We start from the raw sequence: 17159 nt of genomic DNA on the forward strand, positions 1-17159 counted from the left end.
TCTGGGCTCTGTTCAGGCTCTAGAATCCCTGGGTGTTTAGTCAAGGTCACATTAAAAGTACTGGCAGTCCTTGGTTAAGATGAGCACTCATCCATCCCATTCTGGACTGTCTAATCTGAGCTGTGATCTGTGCCATGTATTTTGTTTATTCACATTGTAACTATAGACTTTTCTTTTCTCTTGTCAGCCATAGTGTATACTTACAGCAAATTTTACCTGGTAGTGCTGTTAGGCGTAGTCTTCCAAGCTACTTTTCTTTGCATGGTAGCAGATGTTCAGTCTTGGGAAGACATGCTGTGCAATGGGTGTCAGTTTTGTTTTGTAAGGGGAGCCACAGGAGAGTTTACTCTCTTGAGTTAGTTTCTGATCAGATTCACAGAACCTAGCATTCTGAGACCCTTGAAAGAAGGAAGTGCATGCTGTTTGTGACCACCTTTGTTCCAGGACTGGTGTATGGGTGTAAACTTAGTGTACACTTAGAATATACTCAATCATTCCTGGTTTGGGAAATATCATGAGTAACAATATGAAAGGTACTGGCGACCCTAATTTTATTTTATTTTTATATGTTTATTTTGCATTGTTACTGTTTTAATAGGTTTTATTTAATGTTTACTAACCCTTGTACCAGTAAAAAAAACTATCCTAAACTCTGAATTTCAACCTTAATATCTGTACTGTGACATTTTCCGATTACTTTCAAAGAAGCAAGAGAGAACACATGAATATATGCCTTTCAACAATCTAACTACCAGTTTAGTAGAGATATTCTTTACATATTAAGAGGTTAATAGACTAATTTATGGTGGAATGTTAAGATGGACAAGGACCATGGTATCTCACTGTATCCTCTTAATCAGGTCACTGAGCTACAGCAGCAGCTCTGTCATTTCTGCTTAGTAGCAATTCTGCTATATTTAACCCATATTTCTTCAATCTTTTCACAAAGCTTCAGCATTTCTGTTAGTATTTCCTTTATGCCTGATCATAAGCCATCCGCAATAGTAATTCAATATATTTGAAGTGATCATAGCAGATTAAAAAGTACAGTAGTTGAATGTTGCTTAAGCATGCACTGCATGTATTCTAGTTTGTGAATTACAAACTACAGATTATTTTCTGCTAACTCAAGCACATTTCCAGACAGAGGTAAAGAGTGCCATGCTGGTATTAAAAAGTTAATAGTGGACACTTTCTGAACAGTCTTTCTTACCTAGAATGCCATCTGGAGGTGTGGAGCACACCTCAGGGCATAAATGGATTATTCATCACACAAATATTGTACACTATATTTTATTTGTGTTTATAGCTTCATATCACCATTCAAAATCTCAAGTCAAATCTCAAAGCATTTTACTAGTATGGTAAAAGTGAACTGATGTTCCTGGCCTTTTAGCATGGAACATCACCTCCATTTTACAGCAGTGTGCCACACACTTGCTTCTAATTAATTAGACCTAAATTTTGATATTTGTGTTCTAAAATGAAGGGAATAGCAATTCTGACCTGAGAAGATGGGTTACAAAAATTTAGGTTGGGATTTTCAAAGGAGCCAATGGAAGTTAAGCACTGAGGGCAAGATCCAAAAAGGTATTTAGGCACCTAGTTGCCTCTTTGCATCCACTGTTCAGGCACAACTGACTATCTCAAACTCACCATTCGCCTGCTGCCTAATCTTGTAGGCACCTAGGTTTCTGCCAATAGCTATGTGCAAATCTGCCTAAGCATGGTCACTGTCCCACAGCTAAAAGTTGCTCTGAGCAGGCACTTGAAACTAGGTCTCCCACATCTCAGATGAGTGCCCTGACCACAAAATATATCAACTTTTGTTTGAATTTAAATAAGCATAAAAATTTCAAATGTTTGTTTTTACCTCTTTAGGCTGGAAATCTCAAAAGAATAGGATTTCCTGTGATATGCCCACTATTTATTTCAGGCAAAACCATATGGTCTGTGTAAGTGTATTAGAAAATTTTCTAACAGGTTTATTGAGGATTTCCACCCTCCTAAAAGGTTCTAGTTCCATTTGGTTCACTCATCAGGTTAAAGTTTTGAATGGTTTTAACTAGTTTCCTATTTTAGTTGAATTGGCTCATTCCTTCCTTTTGCATGTTAGAAATAATTTTAGTTCTCAGAAGTAATATTCACAGTTGTACGAAATACAAATGTAGCATTCTGGAGTTCTAATTGCTCAGTTTTGTATGCATATTATAATAAAAATCAAATAGATAATCACATTTTAGAAACTTCTGTCTATCCAGAATTCTCTAAATATGCCATTGTTCCACTCTTGCAACACCACTATGTTTACTAGTTGTTTACCATAGGATTAAAACAATTGATTTTTTTCCAATTCCATCGTGATAACTAGTGCTGGTTGGAAAAAACTTTGAAACAGTTTTTCATCAGAAAATGCAGTTTTGTCAAAATATCAATAGTTTGGGAATGCTTATTGATGTTTGCTGAAATTTAATTTCACAGAAAAAAAGGGAGGGAGGAGTTCCAACAGTGTAGATAAGTAGCTTGATATTTTTTTTTAATCAAACATTTTGACTTTTTAGCTTTTGAAATGACTCGTTTTGAATTTTATTTTATAGTATATCATATAAATGTTAAGTAAATGTTGAAAAGAAATTATTCTGTTTTGTGGAAACAAAACATTTCAGTTGACCTGAAACCAAAAAAATCAGAATTTCCTTTCGTGGAGAATTTGGAGATTTTCAGATTTTGTTCTGAATTATAACAAAAGTAAATTTTGAGACCTCGAAATCCTCCATGATAGAGAATTTCTGTGCTCGCCTAGCTCTAGTCATAACTTTGTATCAAAGGCATAAAGTGGTAGAAAGATGAGAACTTATATAAGGTATAGCTACACTGCAATTAAACACCTGTGGCTGACCATACCACCTGACTTGGGCTCAAGGGGTTCGGGCTAAGGGGCTATTTAATTGTGATATAGATGTTCAGGGTTGGGCTGGATCCCGAGTTCTGGGGCCCTCCCCCTCACGGAAGGGAATGTCTACACCACATTTAAACAGCCCCTTAGCCTGAGCCCAAACCCCCTAGCACGGGCCAGCCACAGGTTTCTAATTGCAGTGTAGACCTACCCACAGTAAGCATGAACCTCAAATTCACTGATTGTTTGAGTTGAAACAAATATTGAAAAATTCAGGTGCTAATCCATATCAGTTTTTAACTCCCACCATCCAAGTCACACAAATACCTTTAGTCCCAAAATGCCCTCCTTCCCCTAACTTATTGGCATATCTTCTTGTAGAGGGACCCTTCTCCAATGTCATCTCCTAATGAAGTAACTGTGTCTCTCTCTTTTTCCAAAATCCATTTCTTAAGGTAACTGGCTGATAGGCCAACCTACTCCTCTTTTCTAACTTCTGGGGCCAGCCAAGTGATCTACGTCTCATGAAAGTTTTTAGAGGACTGGGCCCGCAAGCCCATTCCTCAAATCTACACTCTGGGGAAAATTGACTATTGGTTACAGCCAGAATACCATGATACAAGCCTTTCAGCACATCTGGTTCAAGACAGAAACAGAAATTGGAGGATTGGGGGGAAAAGGATCAGAATTTTTCAGAACCTTATAGTTTAATTGGACTTAATTCTATACATGAAAAGGGACAGAGATAGTCTTTTTTGTTTCTCCAAATCAGTCTATACAACCCCAGCTTTAAGTGTACTGTAATAATAAGAGTTATGTAAAGATTTTTAGCAGGACTATGCAGGGATTGTAACACCATATCAGTTTTCTACCACTGCTCCAGGAAACTGCAAATATAAATGCCTTCATGTTAATAAATTGTAAGCTCTTTAGGCTGTGGACTGTCTTTTTTTTCTGAGTTTGTACAGTGCTGTTACAGGGCGACTTGCCGTTAAAGCGAAGATAGCCAGCCCCATTTGAACCACATTTAATTCACCTTCCAGCTTCTTGACATCACTGCATAACTGATCCCTTTCTTGCAGGCCTGCTGCCAGGCTGCTCCAACACAGCCAATTCCTTCTAACGTTTATTGGTTACTGCGACCAGGCTGTATATTGATCCCCTTTATCTCAGTACTTGTGCCTATAGTTTTAACACACACTCATTAGATATTGCAGTGTTTTGGTCACTCTTTCTTGCAGCCAGTTCCCTCTATTGTTTGGTGTCCTGTGCCCAAGCCTGCAACCGTTCTACTTTCCCTATGAACTCTTATGCTTTCTGGCTTTAAACTTCCAGGTTAACGACTCAAGAGAACTTGTGACAAGTTCTAGAACAAAGGAATATGGATAATACTTTCAGTTGCTTCGAAAGGCTTTCTTATTCAAAATTTGACCCATCTGTAAGATCAAATTCAAAAAACCCAAGCCATTAATTAGTATTTTAAAAATAAAATGTTGATAGCTCTTTAAGACAAAACTATTGTAGAAAAGTAAGAGCAAAGCAGATCTTGTGAAGAGCCACATAGTTATTTATTATCCCCCAAATTCCTGTTTATCCATCAATATTAGGGTTGTATCTTTAAGTGATACAGTTGCAGCTTTCAAGAAATCCCATTACTGCCTGTCTGCACTTTTAAGTTGATATTTGACTTTGCGGGATACCTTGTTACCTGAATCTGTTGACAAGTAATTGGAAATTGGAGTTAGCAAGGCTGTGTGAATGAATGGTAGTGAATAAAATATGACTGAACTGAAACAGTTTTAGAAATTTGTAAAGGTCTGTTAATTTTTTTAAACTTGTTTATAGTTTTGCATATGTCTTTACTTCCTGATTCATCTAGGACAGGAAGCAGGAATATAAAATACTCTCTCTTCTTGCATTATGGCTATTTTTCACAGTATTTCTAACAGTCTAAAAACAAGAAGCACTGGAAATCTCAGAGAAGGACTTTTCTCATGAGATTTCCACCCCAGTTACTAGACGAAAGAGTTTTTGTATAAGCTCTTCGGATACTTATGTTAACTGAATCACTCCTCTAAGCTTTTGCTAATTAACTGTCACTAGATAACATGTTGACAACTTCTAATAAAATTGTTTTGAAGACTAAAAGGTACATTATTTTAACAATATAATTGTCTTCTGTTTCCAGAAACTGCAATTTTGCAGGATTAAAAGGAAGGATCAGGCAGATGCAACTCACAAGAAAAGTACACGTTCCCTTTAACTGCAGGAGCAAACTAATAAGGGAACTACATAATTTGCAACCAGGCATAAATAATGATAAATTGGATATGTTTTTGAAAACTGAACCCGTTAATTAAATTTGGTTTTAAATAGGGGTAATTATTTCTTCTTCCTTCCCTATGCAGCTTTCCAGTAAACTAGCTGGAACTGTGCAGCTTGTTATAGTACCAGTGATTGAGCCACCAAAAATGTTAGAATTTTTAAGAAACAGATACTGTAATTTATTTTCCAAGGGTAAAATCTGTTCATGTTCTCTCCCCTTGTGTACACTGACAATGTCTCACCTAAGAAGTCTGCAGCAGATAAATCACTACTTCAGCAATTTAAATATGATGGATATGAAAGTGAAGATGAAAAAAATTGGCTCTGTCAAAAGTAGTGAAGAAATACTTGTTTGAATATTTTCTATAAAATGTAATCACTTAGTTGCTTTCATTTGTAAGATTTGTTACCCTCTTGATCTATTTGTCACTCATTCGGCTCTACTTGATCTATTTTAGTTTTGTACACTTCGTACGTTCAGCATTTGAAAATCTGAATTCAGAAACCAAAGATGGTCATAACATTTGACTCCAGCAGCTTAAACAACTTAATTGCAGGGAGAATCAGGGACATCGTAGATCAAGAAGTGCACCTTTGTCTACTGTTTGTAAAATATGCATGCAAATCAAGATGACTGTGCAATGAAAGCCAAACAATAAGTTCTAAAAAAAAAAAGTCTCTAAAATAATATGTTTATTCATGTAGCAAAAAAATCATTTATGCATATAGCAAAAACCTGTGCTTTGTGCTTTACAGTCAGGTATGAAGATATGTTTGCTGCTCATAAAAGGTTTCCAATTCAAGCCTCATGTCTTAATCCTGACATGAAACTTGAACAGAGCTCTGCAATCTAGATAACTATACAGATTCTCAAAGAGTTAGTTCTTCCCCTCCAGCCCACCCCCACCAATCCCCAGTGGTGCCACAAAGCTACTTAGAGCTGCCCAGTCTGTGGGGGGAATCTTATGTAATCATAGACTGTATCATAAAACATATGCACAAGGGAGCTGAGACCTTATTTTTGGACCTTTCTAACTCTATGGTTCTTTTTTTCATAAACGTAATGTTTGTTTAACATAGTTGTCTTTTCTTATAAAAAATAGGAAATTAAATTTAAAAACACACTGATAAAACAGAAATTCCATGATATGGCTCCATGAAGATTTGATGCTTGGGTCATCGCAAAGTTTGGACCTTTAAATCCATAGTGTAGACTTTTACTGTTTGAACTGAGTAACTGGTAACAGTAAGCTGTTATTCTCTATGTGAACCAACCACTAGAGGGGGGGACGAGACACACACTTTGCTCTTGGGTTTCCCAGCTATCTGCTGACAGCAGAGGAATGTAGAGATTCAGGGTTCCTGGCTTCAATTCCATATCCTGGGGGGGGGGGGGGGGGTAGTGTTCTCTAGTGGTTATAGACTCTTCTGCCTCTGTGTCTCCAATTTGTCTCTGTCTCCTTTTGCTCCTATCCACCCCACCCTAGCTCCTGCCTTGTTCCTCTCTCTTCATTTTCCCCGTTCCCAAATGCTTGGCTCCTGTTCCCATTCCTCTTATCTTCTATACACCCCATTCCAATTCCTGCCCCTCTCCCCTTCTGGTCCTGTCCACCCCCACATTCCCTGGCTCTCTCAGCCTTTTCCCCAATCTCTGTCTTCTTGCTACTATCCCTCATCTCCACTCATCATCTCTTTGCATTCTACTCAGGCCACCTTCTGCAGCTTAGCTGCCTGAGCTCCAACGGCAGGAATATTGAAAGCATTGGAGAGACAGTATCTCTGCTCTCTGTTCACATGTGCAGTGCCATAGCAGCCTCTGGCAGCATAATGAAACAATTTCAGGGAAAGTTCTTCTCAGCTCCTGCAGCCCTGGGCTGGAGCATGCCTAGTACAGACAGTCTCTTCAGAGAACTTAGCTGCAAATTCTAACAGGTCTTTACTGAACATGTGCAAACTGCAGTTTTTTCTGAGGCTTGTAACTTAGCCAAAATTTGTTGAATTTTCATGATGAAGGCAACAGGCATGTCCCTGACACCGTGGTGCCACCCCTTGCCAAATTTCAAGTCCCCTCTCCAAAATATGGAGGTACATATATTACTCTTGAAAATGAATTTATTTATTTATTCCAAGATGGACAGTGTAGTAGTGTTCAAGTATATAATAATTATTTGAGCTTTCTAATCCAAGCTCTGCGTATGACTTGCTGTTTATCACTGAACAAGTTACTTTGAATTTTCTGTAACAATTGCTGTGTTGATTTATCTTTTTTTTTTACATTGCTTTAAAAATGTGTGAATCTCCATGTAAGTGAAAAATATGATGACTATTTTATTAACAGTGCTTGAGTTTAGTGGTAGGTAATTAGGGCCATAAGAAAAAGAAGCAAGTGGAACAGGAATTGTATTCTGCATGTTCTGAGATGTGGTATGTTTAGCTATAACTGCACCAGAGATGCTGTTCTACTCTTTGTCCTTATTAAAATCTAAGTATCTTTTTTTTCTTACTACCATTCTAGTTTGGAACCTAGGGCCAAATTTTCAAAAGTCATCGGACATGTAACACCCAGCAGCTCACATTAGAATTATGTCCTTTTCTGAGTGGGAGGGAAAAAAACTAATATAATAAGCCCTATAGAAATGACTATACATAAAATAAATTGGTAACATTCTGCGAATGCAAAAGGCCCTGGAACTAAAATATGATTATAGGTTTGCAATAACTTGTGAAAAGATATTTTTTTCTTCCTGCCCCACAGCTGTATGGCATATCTATTTCATTCTAACTTTGGCAAAGCTCTAAAATATGTATGTATACTACAGCATTATAAATAATGGAGTAGTGAATCCATTTTGAATGACTTAGTACTCGCCTGAGCCTTCTCCCCCCTCCACAAAATGATTTTTAGGTTTGGGAGTAGTTTGGTTACGTTTTACTACCCCTTCCTCCTCCTGCTATTTTAATGGTTGGATCAAGCAGATCCGTTACTGCTAATACTGCTTTGTGGCTTTCTCTGTTGTGATATCTCAGGCTATGTGTACACTACAGAGCCTATGCTGGCATAGCCATAGCGTGGGCACAGCATAGCCCAGCAGAAGCAGTTTTCCAGCTGATCTAGAAACATCACCTCCCCAGAAGCACTCTCCTTTCAGCATAGCTGCATCTACATTGGCATAGCTATGTTGGTCAGGGATGTTGAGGTATTTTTTTTAATAATACCCCTATAATATAATAGTTATGCCAGTATACGTTTTAAGTGCAGACTAATTCTGATGGGAGCATCCACCCACCCAGGACTGGAAGGGATTAAAGTGGCCAGGTAGGCCCATTGACTCCACAGGATGCACCTGGAAAGAGAACCAGAGAGCAGGGAATTAATTGCAAGCAGGTTCATCTGGGCAGGAACAGGCTGGGCCTTTAAAGCCAAGAAGCTAGCAATAGATAGGGGTTGCTGCTGGGATATGGCAGCCACTCCCTGGGAAGAGGGAGGAGGGTTTGGATCTGGTACACCCAGAGCAAGGAGGGGAACCAGAAGTTGAAGGAAGCAGTCCAAGGAAGGAGCAGTGAGGGCTTGGAGAGGAAAACCTAAAACTGCTGGGTGCAGGGTCTTGGATTGGAACCTGCAGTATTGGGCAGGCCTGGATTCCCCTACCAGCCACTGAAGAACTGGCACCTGAGGCAGCGAATAGAAAGACTGCCTGGGTCACTGTGGAAGTGGCAGAGAATTGAAGGACTGTACCCCAGAAGAGGGTAACACCGAGGGCTGGTCTTCACTACCAGAGAGATCGATTCTCCTGCAATCGATGCAGCGGGTGTCGATTTAGCGGGTCCAGCTCCCTGAGAAAAGTTAGGGAAGTCAACCGGAGAGCGTCTCCAGGTGAGACAGTGCAGTAAAGACACTAAGTTGACCTAAGCTATGTTGATTTCAGATACGTTTTTCACATAGCTGGAGTAGCGTAACTTAGGTTGACTTACCCTGGTAGTGAAGACAAGCCCTCAGTGACCTAGCTGGAGGGCTGAGTCATGAAGAGGATGCTACAATTCCTGGGATGAGCAAGAAGATGCAGATCAGAGTGAGAGATTGGATGATAGAGTACAACCATGGAAAGGGGCATCGACCTTGAGTAGCTAATCCCCAGAGTGACCAGGAGAAGGTGCCAGACAAGTGGTGAGTGGAGCACCCTGTGACACTAAGCCTCAGAGTGCACTTGAGCAGCATTAAATTTTGTGCTAACTGAATTTTCATGGTACTCTGGGGACTTAATAAAGAGGAAATCCTGGTGAGACCAAATTTCACATTTGAGGTCAGCATTGCTAAGCACCACTACCTACTGCTTGGGAGGCACACATGTGGGTGTGGTTATGGGTGTCTTCAGAACCCCCCATCCCAAAGGGTCCTGACAGATGCTGGAAAAGACACTTCAGCCTGATCTAAAAAGTATCCATTAACCATATTGTTGAGAAAGCAAGCGTAGAGATTTGTCCCTGAAGATTCTTCATCTATTTAGGAGATTATGTTGGGTTTGGACATGGTGGAAGATAGGAAAAATAGGGAGGCTTCAAATGGGTTGAATAAGCAAATTGAATCTTTGAGAGAAATCTATTATTCATATTATAAGAGCAGAAAAGAGTTTTAAGAAGATTATAACTGGAATTGTTTAGTATTGCTCTTGAATTAGAAGATGTAGAGCAGGGTTTTTAATATAAACTTCCTCACAACAAAAGGGAAGTGAGTGACTCTTCCTGTTCCCAAGCCATGTTTTAAGCACTTTTCCAAAAGAAATGTTTGTACGGTTTCTGGAAATAGGTAATTAGCATTTTTTTAAATAAAGAAATCTTTCCTGTCCATTTGTAACAAAAATATTTTCAAGAAGCATTGTTTAATTCATTTTGGAACATAAATTTTCTCCGTCAGTTATTGATTGATATTTTCAAGAACAACAATGAGCACCTCTGTATATGGGTAGGGGTTGCTATTAGCAGTTGAACTACTTATGAAAAGATTCAAATTGCAACCGCACATGAATTTAAAACATATGACAGGACTAGAAGGTCTAAATCATGATGTACAGTTTATTTTGCCAATTTAATTAAAAAATCTGCTGTTTTCCATGCATATGTAAGCACAGTGACATTTCTTCTGATATTTAGGGATGTAAGATGAGAATCTGGCAGCCAGTCTGGAAAAATAAGAAAGATTTCCAGAAAGCTGCAGGTTAATCAATTTAAAACTGCTGTCATATATTTACATGTTTTATATTGCCTTTCTCAATGTTGCTGATTATCAAAATATTTTAGAATAAACAGGAGCTTTCCCCTTTTTAAGGAACCTGTCTTTCTTTTCACGTCTTATTCGTCAAGTGATGCCAAAACTCAGGGTCTATATTATCATTATTGACCCTGTGGTGCTGAATTTTGATATCAGAAACAATGGTCATGGTCTCAGTGAGTCAGGTAGGCAGAAGGAAGAGGCTGGGAATGGAGGGGATAGTTTGATTTATAAACAAATATCTTGTTAAGAAACAAATATTGGGAAGAAACATAAGGGAAAAAAGATAACCACATCACGTGTTAATACGGTGTAGTGGAGGCGAAGTAAATATGTCTTCTTAAGTTTCATGACTTTGCCTGAATGACAGGGGTTAAAGGTATAGTTAAATGGTGGAAAGTTATAGTTAAGTAATGATTGCTTATGATACCAATTGTAGTTCTGATTCAGTATCCTATTTTAAACTTCATTTTTCAGCTTTACATTTTTCTTCCCACATTTGTTTAAACCATGATAATAGGCTAATGCAAGTAATCTTTCCTGATTTCAGGTGTACAAATGTCAAAGCTACAAAAATAAGGTTATCTAGATTTATTGTGGGTAATGCCAGACATCACTTGATTAAACCTGTTCACTTTCATCTTCTTAATACCTAATGTGATTTTCTTGATATTTCAAAGTGCTCCACTCCAGAAAAATATATACAAAGCCTTTTGTTATGAATGATGTTTCATTGCTTATTGATATAGAAGATCAAGTGTCAGAATACAGCATTCAAAAAGTGGAAGGGGAAAAAAGACTTTACTAAGTTGCCTACCAGAGGATTTGCTAAAAAGCAACAACAAATGTTAGATATGCCATTAAACAGTCACTGCAATTAAATTCACATATAGGAAGGAGACATGCCATTACTCACCTAAATTATACAGTAGACGTAACCTTGTTAAGTCTCCCCAACCTTTACCACCAAAACTATCACCCACAAATTACCTGTATAACTGCATATTGTAATAATATTTCAAAAGATGCCTGGGAAAATAACTTTACTGGCACTAAATATATGCTGGTTCCAATTACATAGATGGTGCTGTAATATCCTAATATGCCCAGGGCTGATGCAGCAGGATGGAAGTCGCTTAGCAACACAATAGTTGCATGCAAGGAACTACTGCATTAAGTCCCTTGTAGCATCCATATTTCTGGTCCACATAACAATGTTAAATCAGTTCCTTAAACTGACAAGTACTTTAAGTCCACAAAACGGTGTTCATCGTTTGGATTTCACACTCATGGGCCTATTGCCACTTCAGAAAGGGTGGTTAAATTCCAGTAGCTGTTCATAGTGACAAAGATTTTGGTCTCCAGAGCCAAGATTTTCCAAAATGACCTATGATTTTGGGTATCTAATCTGAGACATCTTGGAGACTGGTTTGCTATGAGAGAAGAAGTTCAGCACTTTCTAATAATCATTAAGTTGTTTTGAGTTGGGTGCCTAAAATTACTGGTCATGCTTGAAAATCCTTCTTCTCCATGCTTTTTTTTCCCCTTAAAATTTCACACTTTTGCTACAACATTGCAAACTCCAACAGTGGTAGTGATCGTGGAAGTGTGAGTGTAGACAGGCAGCCAGATTCAGAATCCACTGACTTAATTCACAGGTAAGCCGGGGGCTGCAATACATTCCTATCTGCTGGAATAGTGACCATTATGTGTGTAGGGGGGAGTGTACATGGGATTCATATAGGTGATCTCCCTTTCCTCATACTGGCCTAATCTAAGCCAAATGAGAGACCCCCTTGCACACATTCCTTTAGCCTCATACACACATGAGATTTAAGCAAAGAAGACTTGCACAGACCAGCTGCAAGTAGGTGAATCTGGCCCAATATGCAAGTATCCTACTCCTTGTGGTTAAGGAGATTTGCACTATCCTGATAAATAAGTGATCCATTAAGCTTGATGCTTTGCTACTGTGTATAAAGGAGAGGATAGATGGGTGCATTTTGGCTTCATTATATTTAACAATCTACTGTCTTCTTAAAACTATTTCACTACATACAAGACTTAAATTTCTTCTTATCTCTTTGTTGTTCCTTTTTTTTTGCACTGCTAGTTGAGATTTTCAGCCTGAACTTACTGACCCTTTCCTGAGAGATTCAACGCCATGATTAGGAGTTGCTGTAGGGGCTCAACAGGTAGTGATCGACAGCTCAATGTCTAGTTGGTAGACAGTATCAAGCGGAGTGCCCCAGGGGTCAGTCCTGGGGCCGGTTTTGTTCAACATCTTCATTAATGATCTGGAGGATAGTATAGATTTCACCTTCAGCAAGTTCGCAGATGACACTAAGCTGTGGGGAGAGGTAGATATGCTGGAGGGTAGGGATAGGGTCCAGAGTGAACTAGACAAATTGGAGGATTGGGCCAAAAGAAATCTGATGAGGTTCAACAAGGACAAGTGCATTCCTGCACTTGGGACGGAAGAATCCTATACACCACTACAGGCTGGGGACCAACTGGCTAAGAGGCAGTTCTAAAGAAAAGAAGATGGAGATTACAGTGGATGCGAAACTGGATAAGAGTCAATAGTATGTCCTTCTTGCCAAGAAAGCTAAAGGCATATTGGGCTGCATTAGTTTGAGCATTGCCAGCAGATCAAGCGAAAGGATTATTCCCCTCTATTCAGCACTGGTGAGGCCACATCTGGAGTATTGTGTCCAGTTTTGCTCCCACCCACCCACCATGTGGGCAAATTCGAGGGAGTCCAGTGGAGGGCAACAGAAATGATTAGGTGGCTGGGGCACATGACTGATGAGGAGAGGCTGAGTGAACTGGGCTTATTTAGTCTGCTGAAAATAAGAGTGAGGGTGGATTTGATAGCAGCCTTCAACTACCTGAAGAGGAGTTCCAAAGAGTTTGGAGCTAGGCTGTTCTCAGTGGTGGCAGATGACAGAACAAGAAGCAATGGTCTCAAGTTGCAGTCGGGGAGGTTTAGGTTGGATATTAGGAATAACTGTTTCACTAGGAGGGTGGTGAAGCACTGAAATGGGTTACCTAGGGAAGTGGTAGAATCTCCATCCTTAGGGGTTTTTAAGGCCCGGCTTGACAAAGCCCTGGCTGGGATGATTTAGTTGGGGTGGGTCCTGCTTTGAGCAGGGGGTTGGACTAGATGACCTCCTGAGGTCTCTTCCAGCCCTAATCTTCTATGATTCTATACTCCGCACGTCTCAGAATCAGACTTTTTATTGTATGACTTCACAAAAATCTTCCTTTTACTTAGATGTAGTTCTTAATAATTAAGTAAAAGCTCTGCCCTATACTTTGTAGGGACATTAGTCTGAATTTAATTACTGTTACAGTTACCCAATGTTTTTCCTCTACAATATTTTAATTGTATACTGTCAGATATTACCATTAAATTATTTTTCCCTGGCTATGAAATTGCTGGGGTTTATGTGGAAAGCAAATAATTTCTACAAGATATTTATGATCACCAAAGAGAAAAGCAGGCTGGAACATGCAATATGTTTCAAGCTGGAACCAATGTTGTTAGCATGCTGCTTTATAAGAATAATCATTTTATTTTGGAAGCACACTCTACAATATGTCAGAGTGCTGCACAACATATTGAAATGTGCTTAAATACAGTGAAAACTTTATTAAACTCATGTTCAAATAAAAGCCAGTGGGTTCCAATGCAAAATTGAGGGGGAATTAATTTGATATGGAGTCAATAATAAAATAATAAAACCAGATTTCTAACAGGAAAGTGTTAAGCTGAGGAGAACAAATTTGTGATGGAAGAAGTTCTACATCCTACTGCCTACTATAAAAAAGGCATGTTCATGGGGCAATTTAGAATGTGATTTTGGGATAAAGGATATGTGTCTGCTCAGCTACTGATCAATAGGAGGCTTGACTATATATATCTGGCTTACAATATTTAGGGTTTTAAAATAAACTGGATCAAACTAGGCAATTTGCCACTTTATAGACAGTCAGTGTAAAGAACATAGATTAGGGCCAGTGACTAAATATGTTGCTGTATTCTGAACAATCTGCAGGTAAAAGCGATGCTCTGGGCCACATGGCATTATGCACGCACGTGGTCAGGCATGCCAGACTGAGACTCAGGACTCTGCAGGCGTGGCTTGCTCGGGTGTACCCCCCAGGCAGGGACCCCCTGGACTTGGTAGTGATAGCCCCAAGGGATGTGCTGGACTCCCTGCTGTGGTGGCAGTCCCATTCTGTGGTTTGCGAAGGCTTCCCCTTGGCCGCCCCACAACCGGACCTGACGCTGGTGACGGACACGTCAGAACACCGATGGGGGGCTCACCTGGGGGACCTCATGATGCAGAGGTTGTGGTCTGGAGCAGAGCAGTCGCTCCATATCAATGTGAAGGAGCTCAGGGCAGTTCGTCTCGCCTGCCAGACCTTTCACACCACTCTGAGTGGTCACAGCATGACAGTTCTGACAGACAATACTACTGCCGTGTTTTATATAAACAAACAGGGCAGGGCTTGTTCCTTGCCACTCTGTCACGAGGCTCTCCGACTCTGGGACCTTTGCATAGCTCATGCAATTCACCTCGAGGTGTCCTATCTCCCAGGGGTACGAAACGAGCTGGCGGACTCTCTCAGCGAATCTCAATAATCAGACCTTTTAATCAGTCGTATGTAAGTTTTGCAGGTCATCACGTGATAAATTTGGGTGCAGCCTCGCTAACCCATGACACAAAAAAATATTTTGTACCATGCAGCTTTTTAGGCAAATTCGATTGTGACATTAAGATCGTTACTCAACTCCTTGTAAACAAGTCCATTCTATAAGATAGAACATGAAGAAAATGAGAATATCTTCACAATGGCAACTAACACCATGCTGCAAGATCTGTTTTCCCATGGTGAGGATATGAAAGCTAAGACACATTAGTTAGCACTATTATCTAAATAACCCTCAGGAGAAAATTGCAATATTTATAGGACAAGATATATGGCATCTTGATAATACTCCATCATGTGTTTACAAACTACCTTGCCAAGAGGCCTCAGGTGTTTTGCACATAGTGGAAGATGGACAGATCCTTGAGATGCCACATACCAAACCCCCAGGTTGTGGTAGACAGATATCAATCAGTGATGGACTCTTACAATATTTTCTACTTATAACATGAACCACTGGACAGCAGTTCAGTCATGTTCCTTTGTCATCAAAACAGCACCCACGTTCTTTCGTATCAAGCATAATAGCTAACCAAAATGGCCGATTGACCTTCATTTAAAATCAGCAGAGCATTCTCAACTGCTAAGCAAAACCAGAACCCTACTAGTGTCTGAGTTCACTTATAATCAAATAGCCACCACATTCTATATCACCTTCCCTAAAAAGGGGCAAGACACTGAACAACTGGAGGACAATTCCAGAAACAGCAGCAATTTCCTTTGCCAGTGAAGCAACAACACCCTCATCAAGACATATCTTCTCAAAAAAACAAAACTTCTCTCCATTTGAGGTTGGTTGGCATTCTCTTTTCTTGACATAGTTATTAATGTATGTTATAATGTGGCTATGATACTGTTACTTACTATAAGCAATCAAGGGGCAGAGTCTCAAGGAACTCAGAGAACCATAAAAATCATCGTCAGAAATCGAAGTTTAATTCAACTAGAGTACCACAGGTTTCAGAGTAGCAGCCGTGTTAGTCTGTATTCGCAAAAAGAAAAGGAGTACTTGTGGCACCTTAGAGACTAAAATTTATTTGAGCATAAGCTTTCGTGAGCTATACCGGAAACCTACTGACTGCTATTCCTACCTACATACCTCCAGCTTTCACCAAGACCACACCACACGGTCCATTGTCTACAGCCAAGCTCTACAATACAACCGCATTTGCTCCAACCCCTCAGACAGAGATAAACACCTACAAGATCTCTGTCAAGCATTCTTAAAACTACAATACCCACCTGCTGAAGTGAAGAAACAGATTGACAGAGCCAGAAGAGTACCCAGAAGTCACCTACTACAGGACAGGCCCAACAAAGAAAATAACAGAACGCCACTAGCCATCACCTTCACCCCCAACTAAAACCTCTACAACCTATCCTGAAGGACGACCCATCACTCTCACAGATCTTGGAAGACAGGCCAGTCCTTGCTTACAGACAGCCCCCCAACCTGAAGCAAATATACACCAGCAACCACACACCACACAACAGAACCACTAACCCAGGAACCTATCCTTGCAACAAAGCCCGTTGCCAACTGTGTCCACATATCTATTCAGGGGACACCATCATAGGGCCTAATCACATCAGCCACACTATCAGAGGCTCATTCACCTGCACATCTACCAATGTGTTATATGCCATCATGTGCCAGCAATGCCCCTCTGCCATGTACATTGGTCAAAATGGACAGTCCCTACGTAAAAGAATAAATGGACACAAATCAGACGTCAAGAATTATAACATTCAAAAACCAGTCGGAGAACACTTCAATCTCTTTGGTCACTCGATTACAGACCTAAAAGTGGCAATTCTTCAACAAAAAAACTTCAAAAACAGACTCCAACGAGAGACTGCTAAATTGGAATTAATTTGCAAACTGGATACAATTAACTTAGGCTTGAATAGAGACTGGGAGTGGATGGGTCATTACACAAAGTAAAACTATTT

General features: G+C 39.7%; 1 long non-coding RNA gene across 1 annotated transcript in view; it reads left to right on the forward strand.

The window, feature by feature from the left end:
- Positions 1–17159, forward strand: part of LOC122461604 — a 621770-nt gene that overhangs the window by 180891 nt on the left and 423720 nt on the right. The window lies entirely within an intron of this gene.

This window comes from Chelonia mydas, chromosome 9 (assembly GCF_015237465.2).
Source record: "Chelonia mydas isolate rCheMyd1 chromosome 9, rCheMyd1.pri.v2, whole genome shotgun sequence".
Lineage (NCBI taxonomy): Eukaryota > Metazoa > Chordata > Testudines > Cheloniidae > Chelonia > Chelonia mydas.